This window comes from Halichoerus grypus, chromosome 2 (assembly GCF_964656455.1).
Source record: "Halichoerus grypus chromosome 2, mHalGry1.hap1.1, whole genome shotgun sequence".
In the NCBI taxonomy this organism is placed as follows: Eukaryota; Metazoa; Chordata; class Mammalia; order Carnivora; family Phocidae; genus Halichoerus; species Halichoerus grypus.
Genome location: NC_135713.1, coordinates 110,791,796 through 110,806,704, shown reverse-complemented (window position 1 = coordinate 110,806,704; position 14,909 = coordinate 110,791,796). Strand labels below are relative to the sequence as shown.

The 14,909-nt window shown below is 39.0% G+C and overlaps 1 long non-coding RNA gene across 1 annotated transcript in view; it reads right to left on the bottom strand.

Annotated features, from left to right (window-relative positions):
• The window catches only part of LOC144381132 (uncharacterized), a 364,233-nt gene extending 349,897 nt beyond the window's left edge, over positions 1–14,336 (bottom strand). Inside the window, exon 1 of the long non-coding RNA XR_013445811.1 lies at positions 14,126–14,336. This is a non-coding gene — a long non-coding RNA (uncharacterized LOC144381132). The remainder of the gene's footprint in view (positions 1–14,125) is intronic.
• Between the last annotated feature and the right edge of the window lie 573 nt (positions 14,337–14,909).

The window sequence follows — 14,909 nt, the reverse complement described above, 5'->3', positions numbered from 1 at the left end:
TGTCAAGCTCTGAATTTGGTTCCAAGATCCCACTCCAGTCTACAGTCTTCAAAGCTGAAAATAAATTGCAATTTAAACATGAGTTCTATTATTCTCAAATAGAATGGTGCATGTCTTACTTTCAATTGTTCTTACATGAACTAACAGGATTTTTTTTTTTTCCTTTTCAGGGATCACTCACTTTTAAACTTCATTTCTTCTTTCTTTTCCCTTTAGCTGGTTATATCAGTTTTTTTTTTCAATGTTTTAACCTCTTCATTCTAAAGCTTTCCAATAAATCGAAGTTGTCGACACTTTCCTTACGACCTCTAGAAAAGCTATCTTTCCTAAGTAATTTAGAACTTTATCTTCTCATTTTAATAAATCACTTAGCATTTGTTGTTACTCTCATTGATGAATAATATTAGTACCAAAGACAGCAACCACAAAACCATTCCTAAGCAAAGGAGATGGGTTGGAAAGCTCAGGCAAGAATTGATAATATTGTCTCATACTTGGCAAATTTCATGTTATTGCTCAGTTCAGAATGTGGCATTACAAATGTTGTGGAAACAAAAATATGAGCATTCCTGGGAAAGTCTTGTTTTAAAAGAGCAAGAAAACATTTGACAATCATGTAGAAAAGGTCTAGACCCTCCAGCAGTGAAACAGGAGGAGGGTATAGTTCTTACCAGCAGCAAAGCCAACAAAAAGGTATATATGAGAAGAGTCCTTGGACTATTCATTATAAAGCAAAAATTCTTCGGGCTTCTTCCTGGGCCCAACTGTCACTTCAGCATGGAATATAAGCAACTGCTTCATTAGCACCACCATCAGCTAGAAGTTCTTTGCAATCTAAGCACAGTGGACAACTTCATTGCTGAAGGAAGTACGATCTAGTTCCCTGGGTAATAGCCATGCCAAATTTCAGAGGCAAAACAAGATTTTCTTCATTGTTCTGATGGGACACAAGGTGTTTCTGAGGTTTAGAGTTCAACTTTTACAGGCACTTTACTTTTACCTTCAGAATTACTTTATATTTACATGATGCAGTCTCTTAATTTCCACAGGCATATTTATTCCCTATAAAAGAAGTCAAAAAATCAAAGATGTTTAAAAAGCTCAGAGACTTCAGTCCAGAGACTTACGAAGACTTTGGATTTGATTTATATTTTCTGTGCCTTGGTGTTACTATTTATGTGGGTTATTATGGATAAAGGGAACTTGTTCTTAAAATTAGATGAATGGATAAGTGAATAGATAAAGAAGATGTCATTCATATTCATATATATATATATATATAGTGGAATGTTTTTCAGTCATGAACAGAATGAAATGTTGCTATTCACAACAATATGGATGGACCTTGAGAGCATTATGCCAAGTGAAATAAGTCAGACAGAAAAAGGCAAATACCATATGATTTCACTTACATGTGGAATGAAAAAAAAAATGAAAGACATAAATACAGAGAACAAACTGATGGTTGCCAGAGCACGGGGAGTGGGGGAATGGCAAAATAGGTGAAGGGGATTAAGAGGAACAAACTTCCAATTATAAAATAAATAAGTCATGGAGACAAAAAGTACAGCCTAGGGAATATAGTCAATAATACTGTAATAACTTTGTATTGTGCCAGATGGTAACTACACTTACTGTGGTGAGCATTTCGTAATATATATAATTGTTTAATCACTATGTTGTACACCTGAAACTAATATAACATTGTATGTCAACTATACTTCAATAAAAAAATACATAAATAATTAGGTGAACAGGAAATCATGACAAGTATTTATAGCATACTAGTAATAGTCTAATATGGACCATTGCTTTAGTTTCACTATTTAATCACTAATAATTATATCTTAATAAACCCTACCTTTCATCATATGTGTTATTTACAAAGCACAATTTCAGTAGCTGTAGTTTTCCTTTCTAAAGTTTTAGGTGATATTTTTCAAACAAACAAGCTCTCTGTTTTAGCATTCATTCCATTATTTGATTTTCCCCTAATTTTATTTTTCATTATTTTATTTTTCATGCCACATCTTTTTTTTCTCATATCTTTTTTTATTGAAATATAGTTGAAACACAATGTTACATTAGTTGCAGGTGTACAAAATAGTGATTTGACAAGTCTGTGCAATATGCTATACTCACCACAGTAAGTATAGCTACCTCTGTTACCATACAATGGTATTATAATACCACTGACTATATTCCCTGTGCTGTACTCTTTATTCCCATGACTTATTCATTCCATAACCAGAAGTCTGTATCTCCCACCCCCTTTCACTCATGTTGCCCATCTCCCACCTCCCATTTCTTTCATTACTTTAAACATACTTATTTTATAGTATCCTAAATTTCATACTGCTTTATTAAGTTCCTGGGATATAAACTTTCCAAATTTTTGTTTCCCTATCATTTCATTCTATGGCACACGGGGTGTGTGTGTGTGTGAATTCTGTATGCTGTGAACTACAGAAAATACTTTGAGAATGATTTTGAGTTTTCCTATAAAGGAAGCCCCAGAGGTTTCATTACTCCACAGTCAGTTTCTACACTAATTTTTCAGTTTGGGATTCCCCAAGATGCAGGTAGGGAAAATTTGGATTCTATACCCATGCACAGCACACTCATGTGGATGTTATTTTTTCTACCAGAACCCAGGATACTCAGGAGCTGTCTGAGAGCTTTGCTGGACCAGTGGAGAGTTTTTAAAGTTCACCTTTTATTGAAAGAGCAGGCATGGGGCCTAGCCTCATACTAGGATCTCAGAAGCCTTGAGTAACCCAAGGACAGATCTTTGGGCATTAAAACCCCACCATCTACCTAAACATTTGGGTCATATATCAATGTTTAATTCTCTTCTGGGCCATGGTGACATCTGCTCATCAGCTTACCACTCTGGGTTTGTGTTCCCTCTTTGCTTCTGGTACTTGGAGATTTCCCTTTCTTCCTTTGAGTACCACTTTCTATTTTTAATATTTTATGAATTTTTTAAAAATTAATGATTCCTATGTGTTTGTTGTGTGCAGGGCTTCTACAATAGTCTGTCATGATGCTGGACTCAAAAATCCAAAGAACTTTTTTTTTTAAAGATGTATTTATTTATTTATTTGAGAGAGAAGAGAGCGTGAGTGCAGAGGGGAAGGGCAGAGGGAGAGGGAGAGAGAGAAAGAACCTTAAGCAGACTCCACACTGAACATTGAACCCAACATGGGGCTCGATCTCACAACCCTGAGATCATGACCTGAGCCGAAACCAAGAGTTAGATGCTTAACCGACTGTACTATCCAGGTGCCCCCAAAATCCAAAGAACTTTTATGTAATTTTCCCATTTGCTCATCATGACAGTGAGGTAAACAGAATTCATTCTCACAATTTTACAGATGAGGGAACAGAAAGACAGACCTATTAAGTCACAGAGCCAGTGCATGAAGAATCAAGGCCTACAACATCTAGACCTACCTTCTTTCCACTCTGCTAGACATTCCTAAACTGGGGGTTTAGACGTTGTCTTCAGGCTAAATAAATAATGCCTTAACATACATATTCTATTACACTTCAAATATATCTAGATTTTGTGATTAATAAATGAGTTCATTTAAAAGGAAAACTCCCAGCAAGTCTTCTTCTTGGTACCTACCCCAAAGCTGATTACACAATCCTAAGGAGGCCCATATATACAAAGGATGTTTTAGAGAACACATGTACCACACATAAAAAGCAGTACCAAATATATACAGATTTTTATATATTAATAAGTAGCAGAGAAAAGGTATGGATGGATACGAACTATAGTACTAAGAGCAGTTTCCTCCAGGGAGAGGACTGGAAATGGGGCACAGGTCAAGAAGTGAGAAGGAAGGTACAGCTTTATGGGTTGTATCTAATTTACTCAATAAAAATGTAGATGTATATTATATAACTAAAAATTAATGAACAGTTATATATAAATACATTTAAACAGATACCATGTACCTGAATTCACACAGCTTTTTTTGTTTACATTTTGTAATTTCTCAGTCAACAGATACTAAAAAGACATATATTAATGAAAATTGTTGAAGCATAATGGGCCTCACAATCACATAACTGGGGACCTCTGTCCTTAGCCACATGCCTCTTTTAAGTAATTAATGGCTATGCCACTGAGGATGGAAAAGCAATATGGCATTACTGTGAATCAGTAAGTCCTGGATGTGTCAAGCCCATGACTAAGGTTAGTAGATCACAGTGAGGTGTACATTAAATAAGCAAGTGTCATATGAACCTTCCATTGCCACAAACATTAATGTAAGAAAGGTAATATATCAGAGGCCCTCACTGTGAAAGCTGTCTTTATTTGCACATGGACCAATAAAATGGGCCAAATGCTAAGATCAAACAACCAAAAAAAAAAAAAAAAAAAATACACAGCTTTCTTGTGTCTTTGTCACATATTATTTCCTGTCTTTAGAGATTCTTGCTACCTGATGAGGATTAGGCATGCTGGGTATTTCTCTTACCACTGAAAACACAGCACTTATCCTGTTCTTCCCTTAATTCTTGGAAGTTTTTGTTTAAAAAAAAAAAGAAGGGGAGGTAGCCCAATAGTAGGGCTATTGAAACCTAGCCCTCCTTCTGGGAGAAATTCTTACAAATACAGACTGAAGGACCTTTAGCTTTAAATCATTTATAGCTACTAAAGACCCTGTGGTACTCCAGGAGGGCTTAAGGGGAGGAGGCCCAAGAAAATACAGTAGGGGAAATGCACAGCTTTAAACAATCAGACATCAACTGTGAAATGGCAGTGCATGAACCTATATATACCCACTGCCGACAAATGGTTCAGCCTCCCTCATTCCAATAATTTTTTCAGACCACCATGAATGCACCTTTGTCAGGAATGAAAAAAGGAACACGGGCCAACACGTACCTTTAAAATGGGAAATGTCTTTAAAATGGGAAGGTCAAATTCTTCGATAAATACAAATCTATTTATAGATCTGGAAGTAGCCAGAAATAAGTTCTACAATGCCAAGCTAAAGCAGTCAGGTAAAATTTGACTCTTGCAATGATCTGCAAGCTCCTCTCCAGAGTATCAAGAGGACTCAGGAGCATACAAGAGTCTAGACTATCTGACAAAGCCTCACAGAGAACCACTCTGCACTTTGAATTAAAGCAGGTAAAAAACAAAAACAAAAACAGATCTATCAAGTTAACAGGCAAGTCAAAACATTCATGGAGATCAGTGCTGTTCAGTGAGGTTTAGACCCATGTTTCTTAGTGAAATCCCAACACAACAGGATTTAGAGAAAACAGTTCTTATCAAAAGAAAGAAACTTGCTCAGAAATCATGGGAGAAATTCTCCAAATGCTTGTTTTAGAAAACAGTTTCCCATCACTTAAAAAAAAAAAAAACCTATTTCCTGGTACATGACCATTTTCATACAAATTTAAGCACTTTTATTCAATTTGCAAATGCAGCCAAAGTCATTTCTCAGACCTTGGGTAATGAACACAAAGACTTCAGTTCAGTACCTCGTGGGACCATGGAAATTCAAAAGCTCTGTTTTTTAAATAAGATACATTAACTTTAGAAATGCCAACCAGGCAAAGCTCTTAGCTCTTTTTTTCAGTTTCTCCATAATAAGCACCATTGTACTCAAACTTTAATGAGTTTTAATATGATTCCTTCAAGCAAGGGCAAGTCTTATATCCACAGAAACATCCTTATGAATCTGAACAGAAATATCTCATTTACTTTCACCCACTAGATAGCATCTTGGTTCAAAGGCTACAATGAAAAGTCATATTGCATAGGGAATTCAACCTTGAGTTCTCATCCTTTCAATATGGCTTAGTTGTTCTCAGCCATGCATAAGATCTCCACCTGATGTCAAATGGGTTGGCAGTTTTGGCAGATATGGCTAAGTATAAACAGGGAGTAAGAATTAGGCCCAGGATTCCATCAAAAGCATGTGTAATCATGCAAGTCAGACTACTCATCACAAGAGTGTTACTGCTACCAACATCCTTACAGATCTACATAATTTTTCCATTTGACACAGAAGGAAGGAAATTATAACTATAGCTATCATCAGAGGGTCATTTTGCTTTAATGCATTCTCTCACTGAATTCTCAATGCTACCCTGTGAAAATATCATAATCTGAGAATGAGATACTATCATTATCCCATTTAGAGACGAGAAAACTATGGTTAGGGAAGACCAAGGACTTCCTTTGGATCTCTACTCAAATGTCATCTTATCTGTGAGATGTTCTCCTTGTAAAATAGCAACCTCTCTGACACTCCTTCTCCCTGCTATCCTGCTTTATTTTTCTCCCTGCCACTTATTTCCATCTGACACATTTATATTTTCACTGTCTATGTCACCTTCTAGCATATGAGCTTCATGGAAAATAGGCTTTGCTTTGTTCACTGCTATATCCCCAGCACAGAGAGTACCCAGCACATAGTTGGTACTCAATAAATATGTGGTGAGTAAAAAGTTATTGAAGAAACAAGCTCTAGGCCACAGAGCTAGTAACTGGTAGACCCAGAATTTGGACCCAGAACTACAACTCTCAAGCACACACTTTTAACCATTTTGCTGTTACTTGAGGTTTCTTCATTTTCTCTAAGGTATCAGTTTACTTCACATTAAGATACTTGGCAAGAATTCCAGGCTGTCTTTAAGCTTCTCTGGTTACCTCCCCTCCCCTTGCTGTGGGTACGCTATAAGGATATTTATTTGAAAAAAAGAGGACACATGGGCTGGGGGTCCTAGAGGAGGCTTTACACCTAGCTAACTGGTTATTGAAACTTTCTACATCTTGCTTCATCAACAATGAGCATTCTTTCTGCTTGAGCTCTAACTCTATTATTCTAAATTCTTAGAACAAACATTTACAATGTGCTCAAGAATCCCCAGTAATTCCAAATGATGGCAGAAGCCTCCTAATCCAAATTAATTTTTTTTTTTTTTTAAGATTTTATTGAGAGAGAGAACAAGCGTATGGGAGAGGCAGAGCGAGACAGAGAAGCAGGATCCCCGCTGAGCAGGGAGCCCGATGTGGGGCTCGATCCCAGGACCCTGGGATCATGACCTGAGCCGAAGGCAGACGCTTAACGACTGAGCCACCCAGGTGCCCCCCAAATTAATTTTAACTGAATTAAAATTTTAAAATAACTGTGTACATTATATCCACATTCTGCATGCCCAAGCCCCTCCATGCCAAAAAATAATTTTTTTAAAATTCTTGACAGAAGAGTCTATAATACAAAAAATATTAACAGAGGTGGTACTTGAGACCAGTAATGTTTTTTTTCTTCTCACTCTTCTGTATTTACCAAATTACTTTTGTAATGGAAAAATATACCTTATCTTAAAAATAAATCTAAAAATAAAATAAAGGTATATCCAATATAATTTTTTAGGCAAATAGAGTTTTATCAAGAATGCAACAATTCATTAATTCTATAATTTATTAAGTATCATTATGTGATAGGCACTATATTATTCCTCAAAAAAAAAAAAAGACTATCAGTCTTTAATTTATAAAGTGTAGTAACACCAAGAGTCCAGGATAAAAGATTTTGCTAGATTTGTTTTCTCTTTATGAATGGGTTAGATTTAATAAGACAGGAAGAAAAGGGACTTGGCCACCTACTCTGACCCTTTACCATTTACCTTTTCCATAAACACCTTAGAACTGCCTAGGGTTTCATTCTAATTCAGGTGCTCAACGGATTCTAATTCACATGAAGAATCAACTTAATATTGATTCAACACTAGACTAAGCCATGGAACTTAATCAGAAGCTGGACACCTTTCTAATATTGGGTGGAATTCTCAGTTTGGAATCCTTCCCCTTCCCTTTTTCCCATTCTGGTAGTCCCCCTGACCCTCTCATTCCCCTGGTTCCTGGAGTCTCTGCTCACTCTGATATTTTTTTTATCAACTAGTGCTTTCAGCCCTATCAATAGCCAGCTTCACAGTGCCCATCCTCTCAGATTTGGCCAAAGCAGAACAACATGACTAACAAGAGAAGAAACAAGAAAGCAGTCAGGCTTTTCTGTAGCTCCAATTTATTGAGTCATTAATGGCCTTGGTGTCACCTAGTCTTCCTAAAACAACAGGACAGTAATTAGCTTGGCTTGGCCAGTTAGCAGTCCTCAATAAATGGCAATAAAGTAGAAAGACAAAAAATAAAATAGGTTTACAAGCAGCATACCTTTAAACATCTTATTATCATTTAAAATGAAAAGGTTTAGACTTTTAATTACATAATTAATAGCCCAAGAAGCTACTTGTCTGGACATACCAACTTCAAGACCCAGAGCAAGGGTGCCTAGGAGCAACTTGGGCACAGGAAGGTGCAAATTATAAATTCTTTTACAGACAGCAACAATGTCTAAAATCCTCTGATCTTCCTCATGAATTTTCTTCCAGAGAGGAGTAAGTTTTCTGCTGTCCTGGAAGGAGCCGCCGGAATGGCAGCCTAGGAACCTCACAAAGCAATTAGCAGATTATCTTTTACCTTCAGTAAAACAACACTTAATTTCTGGACTTGGTGCCCACTTCACAAACACCCCTGTTATGTTTTCGGTAAATATATATAATTTCAGTACATATGTATACACGTACAAATACATGAACCAACCACAAAGCCAAACATAAATATCACTTCAGGTTAGCATCAATGTTGAATATCAGTTTAATTATTCAGATTGTTTTCTGAGGTCATCTTGACTTGCAATGTTATGATGTAGAACTAAAAAAGCCTTAGATGTTTCAAGCTAGGAGTAAGAGAGTTGGGTCTTCTCAAAACCATTGTCTAGTTCATCTCCAAATCCATTTCTTCATGAGCAAAAAATAATGTTACCATTGTTACCAAGAATGGTGATGGTCCTGGTGACATTGTCCCTCCCCATGGTCACATTTGAACAGGTACTGCTACTGCAGTATCTTGAGTGAGGTAGGAGCAGTGAGCTGTGCTGAGACCCTAATTCCAAGCCAAAGGGAAAAGAGAGAAAACCAAGAAAGGAGGGAGCCAAAGCTAAGGGAACAAGACCATGTAAGATGTGAGCCCTTAAGGGGAGGGGCCAACAGGCCAAACCACAGTGTGCAAAGGAGCAAGATAATCTCAAGCTCAGTGCAGAGCAGTATAAATGGCGCTCTGAGATGCTGAGTGGATGCAGCACCTGGAGACCCCAGACAGACAAGTATCAACACAGAATTCTAGAATATCTTAGTTCAAAGCAGGATCTCGCCCAAGAGAAAAGTCTCTAGAAAGAGTTGAGGAGGATGTGTAGACTCCAGCTAAGCAGGCTGTACTTCAACCCTAGTTCTAAGAGGACAAAAAATAAGGAATGAGAAGAAAGGCCACAGCTCATATAACAATGCCTAGGCTCATGGCCATAGCGAGGGCAGAGAAAGTCAGGTATAAAGCAAGAAGAACCAGAGTGGCTAATACCTTCAAATCCTTGACCATGATTGGCTCAGAACTGGAATCTGTTGTTAGAAGTTTCCTAATATTATAGCAGAGCTGAGGAGGACTGAGGAAAATCAGGGACTGACTTCAAACTCACTGAAATTCATGGGTGAAGGTTCTCAGACTCTGGTATTAAGTAATTGAAAGGCCTAATGGGGAAAAAATGTATTGAAATAACTTAAAATCTGACATCTACCCTAGCCTGAGGATAGGTGGAAAACTGCTTTTAAACCTTTTCATGTTTCCTAAAAGTGAGCATTTGTGTGAAAATCAATACTCCGAATTCTTCAGTACATTTCTACGCAATAGACAAGGAACATGACTCCTCAGAGCACAGGCCTGGGTATATCTCCTTAGATATCAAGATTAGAGGCAAGGGCAACAGTCTTCCGGGTTCTACATGGAGCCACCCTCCAAAGCCAGAAGAGAATAGTTAAGACTAGGAATCTTAACAAGCTATCATCTTGACACTTACAAGTGAATCCAGTGGTTACATCTGCTCCTGGCCAGGAGTTTCCTAACCAGCTTATGGATAAATGCTTAATTAACATTATTTTTACTCTTTCTGGATCTGTGGTTAAAAGGTTAGTCATGTTTTGTTTTACAACATGAGGGGAATTTGGTGCCTTGGAAACAAGAGTGGCTAACACAAACCATAGGCCAGTGGTTTTCAACTCAGGCAGCACATAAAACCATCTGGAAACTTTTTTTAAAAAAACAGCAGTGTCAGGGCTCCACCCCTAGAGATTCTGACTTAATTTATCTGGGATAGACAATATGCCACGGAATGTTTTAAAAACTCACAGGTGATCCTTCCAAACAGCTCAGTTAAAAGCAGCTCTTCTCAAACTCTAATAGGCATATGAATCCCACAGGATCTTACAAAATAAGCAGATCTTGATCCAGTAGGTCTGAGGTGGAGCTCCCTAGGTGATGCCCAAGCTGTGTGCAAGTCACACAATGAGATGTTAAAAAATGGGGGAGAAAGTGTCAAGAAAGAGGGTCCACACTCACGTCCTCCCAGGAGTGTTGGTAGGTGAGCCCTCCCTGACCAAGGCAGAACACACCCCCACTCCCAGGTCTGTGGTTCTGCCCTAACTGTGAAGTTGAGCAGATGTTCCCAGAGCTCAGAGATGACCTTCTGAGTTATGAAAATAAGGAATTGTCCAAATATCCAGTAAGGCCAAATCAATCAGGAAAACACTAATGGGAATCCCAGAGTGAGCAAATAAGAGTCAAAGCAGTGAACTTTAAAAAAATGAATCTGCCTTTGTTTCACTTTGGCTCTGTGTTTGTGGGGAAACTCCATAAGCAGAAGCTTATGTGGCCCTAGTTTAGTCAGATGGTGAGCAGGGACTGTAAGGGAGGAAGAGAGACACCAAGGAAGGAGGGCTCTGTTTACATAGACTGGCTCAGTAGAACACACCACACAGTTCACTAAATTCCACAGACCTAAGCCTTGGTCACTGGGAGATTGGACCCTGTGAGGTCCTCCTGCACTGACTGCCACTCTCTTCTGTCTTCACTTTCCTGATATCCTGCTTTTCTCATCTCCCTTTCCTGATCAGAAAAGTCTACCAAGATGAACTCCAAATTCTGTGTGACCTCTAGATCTGTGTAATTCCTCAACCTTACCTGCCAGAACATTCTTCTTTTTTTTTTTTTTACCTGCCAGAACATTCTTCTTTTCTCTCCTCCCAAACTCAGGGGTCACCTCTTCATCAGGGCTATCAGCATGACATTCCCCCACCTGGAATAGTCTCCCTTGCACATTTCTATTACCAAATTTCTCCCACTCTTCTCAAGGCCCAGCTCCAGCCCTATCTTCCTCGTCAAGGATTCTCTCACCCTCCAGCCATCACGCCTTCCTGGGCACTTCTAGAGCTTTCCCTTGTAGTCCACGAATTTTACTTGTTCTGCTGCTCCCCCCTTACTATCTTTTCACAAGAATATAGTGTATCTTTCTAACCACATCATCAACTTCTGGCTAGCAGTACTGAACCTATACTTTCTTGTACCTCCTATACCAAGTATGGTTCTAGGTAAATAAGAGATGCTGCAGTAAGATTTGTCACACGTTTACCAGAGAACTCACCACAGCTGATGAAACTGAGATTCCCATGGGCAAGATTCTCAGGAATTTTCACTCACAGACAAGACTTCCCACAAGTAACAAAAGTGTTAGTTGCCTCAATGCCTCAGATCCCTTTCTACTCCAGTTATGTTAGCCATTACATGGCACCAAACAGTCCCTGTTCTGGATTCCCTCAAAGCCCTATGCTTTATACTCTGAGTCCTCATACCCAGCCAACCCTTGTGCTAGGGTGTGCATCCAATTCCATAACCTAATCTTCAGATCTGCCCAATTTTCAGTCCTTGTAAGGAAGTCAAAATTCCTTTCAGGATCAGGCCCTCAGTCTGTTTCTCTGAAGAGAAAAACAATAGGGTGTGGTCAGGAGAAAAGTGGAGACCCAGCCAAACAAATGTCTCCTGGAAAAACTACTCATATAGCTAGAACAAACAGGTACGGCAACTCCGCTAGCTCTGAGCAGAACTATGCCAATGCAAGGATGCAGATAGGTATGGAGGAATGCTATCCGATACCATCCATACAAGGAACCATTAAACTTTCCTATGGGGGAAAAGCCTGTCCAAAAAATAAATAAAAACAATGGAAACTATGGATGTGATCATTAGAATGCTCCATGAGAATACTCTGAAAGTAGACCTTGCCGAGGGGTCTTAGGAATATCCTAGTGTACTGGCAGCCCTTGACAAACAGCAAAAGAAAAATGAGATTCATTTGCTGCACATTTTGGACTCTCCCCCAGGTCTCAGTGCACAAAGGTCCTGCTCCTTTCTCCCCCAGGATACACAGCCAAAAATGCTCATCTCAGTTACACACGGGCTTGCCTTAGCTAGGTTCTGTGTTGGCCTTGGGCACTATAGGCTGCTCTGAATCCTCCCCCACTGCCCTCAGGCTCCTCTTTTGTTTTGGTCATACTTCTCTCAGGTCTCTGTCCTCCACATTTCAGACGAGTAGGAAAGTTAAGTTCAATCAAGGTTGAGAAGGGAGAAGAAGACTTTGCAATTAAATTGCTAATTAAGAAAGTACCAACCTGAAGAAGCTAATTTGCACTGACCTATTTAAAATATCTAGCAGCGGATGAGGCATGAATTGAGGTAGAGCCCTTTCAGGCGTCAGCCGACTGGCCTTCTTTCAGAGCAGCAGCTATCAATAATTCCATGCTGAGGACCATCTGATAGGAAATCAACCATGGGCCCCTGGAATGCCAGCATTCCCCACTGCTCTGTTTTCCCAGTTGTCAGATCTGTTTATAAATTGTCCATTTATAGCAAATCCAGCACCTGCTATGAACACCTCATCCTGCCAAGTGTTGGAGTGCATCTCAGAAAGAGCCACTATAGATTTTTTTCAGTTCCTTTTAACCTTTCCCAACCCGGGAGTTTGAATATTTGCCTAGGAATTCTGAGGGAGGACATATTCTATATGAAAAAGGCTAGTCTATTAAAAGTTAGCATTTTGCTCCACTAAAAAAAAAAAAAGAAGAAAAGAAAATCATCATTCTCTTGGGAGATACAATGCTCTCTTTCTGAACAAGTCTGACATCGGGACACATTTAAAATAACCCCTAAAATATTCAGCAGGGTAAAAATGCTCTGGGGAAAAGTTAAGGGAGGCTTTCTTTTTTAACTCTATTATGTAGCTTTTTAGCTCATTGTCAATACCTCCACTTAGCAGACAATGCTGTCTGCTGCTCAAAACCATTATGTAAAATATATTTAAAGACACCTTCCCACTGCTGAAAACCCAATATATGGCCTAGATTTGGGTTTTTTCTTGCCAATTATCCATTTGCAAAGTGCCTAGAATTAATTCTCGAAGTCCCATACCTCCCCCAATCCCAAGATGCTTCTGTTCATTTTGTTCTTTGCAAAACAAAATAGAAAATGGTATACATATAATATTTGTAGTGTGGATTCATGGTTTCTAGAGGGTTATGAAGTTCAAACCAGATGCCATGGTGGACAGAAACGTGTGGGTAACCCTCAGGAGGTGGGGTGACCCCTTGATCCTTCAGTTTACACCGTCCCTCAATAATCCTTCTCAAGCATAAGACTGTCACTTTTTTTAAGCCATGGAGGGAGACCCTAATTAAGAGCACATGGCAGAGGCAGCTGGTCTGAGGTGGTGGCATTTTTGATCCCCAGTTCTGCATTCAGCCAAGGGGGTAGCCCCATATTTTCATGGGACGACTTGAGCACTTAATATTTCTTTTTTAAAAATGTTGAGGTATCTGGATAGAAGACAAGTTTTGCAAGATAACTATTATTAGTGGGCCAGCAAAGTTAGGCAGTCATGAGATCAGGCAAAACAGAAGGAACTCAAGAAAAAGAATTAGAGGGCATGAAATTAAACACCTGTAAAATTAAAAATGCTTGCTCTGGGCAATGGTTTTCCTTTACAGAGGCCAGGGTCTTCAGCATTCCAGGCTGGGACAGCTTGTAGCTTTTTGCTGCAGTTTATATAGATTAAGCTAATCTTAGATTATACATGCATCAATTATTTCTTTCCAAAATGGAATTGTGCTTAATCTGTTACATGTTACTCCAATGCGAATCATCTTTGCTTACTTTTTGGTCGTTTGATGGCCATCTGTTTTACCAACCTGGATTCTTCCACTCATCACAGAAGTCAGGCCCCATTACTTGAGATGATCTCTGAGATGCCCCTGCTGGAGAAAGGAATGTGCAAATTAGAAGACTACAAATCAGTTTGAAAACTCAATGACTCCTTCCCATAAATCTGTGTCCTTAATATTAAAAATCATTTGGAGGTGCTGAAAAGAGAACTGATAGCTAACAAAAAACAGCAGCCCTACTCTCTTCAGGGCATGGATTAGCAGTTGAGAGGGGCTATGCAGATCTAAATCCATATTCTGCTACCAAAAATAGAAAAGAGGAAACCTTTGAAGCCAAAGAAGGCCTAAGAATAACTGTCAGCAAAGAGCTAGAGCTCCATGGGCAGGAAGCAATGCTCAAGTGGCCGTTTTGTGCTGCTTTTTTTTTTCCCTCCCCAGTGGCTTTCACATTTATCCTGTTAGAAAGATAGCTTTCAAAGACTTCTCTTTAACACAGACACACAAGCCTTCACAACCCGCCTTTCTACAGCAGCTCAGGGATCTGGCGCTGCACATCACTTCCACACAGTCCTTGGGTTTGGTGTGATTTCCCCCCACGGATCATTTCAATCTGTTTAAGGCTGAACAGTGAACTCTTCATAGACCACATTACACAGAGAGCCTCAGTAGGAAATGGTTGGCCAAGCAAACATTTGTTTCCTGTTTTGCTTCTTATAATTTTACATTTCAACTCAACCTAGCTTTTATCCTTTTAATTCTTTTTATAGTCACAAAAA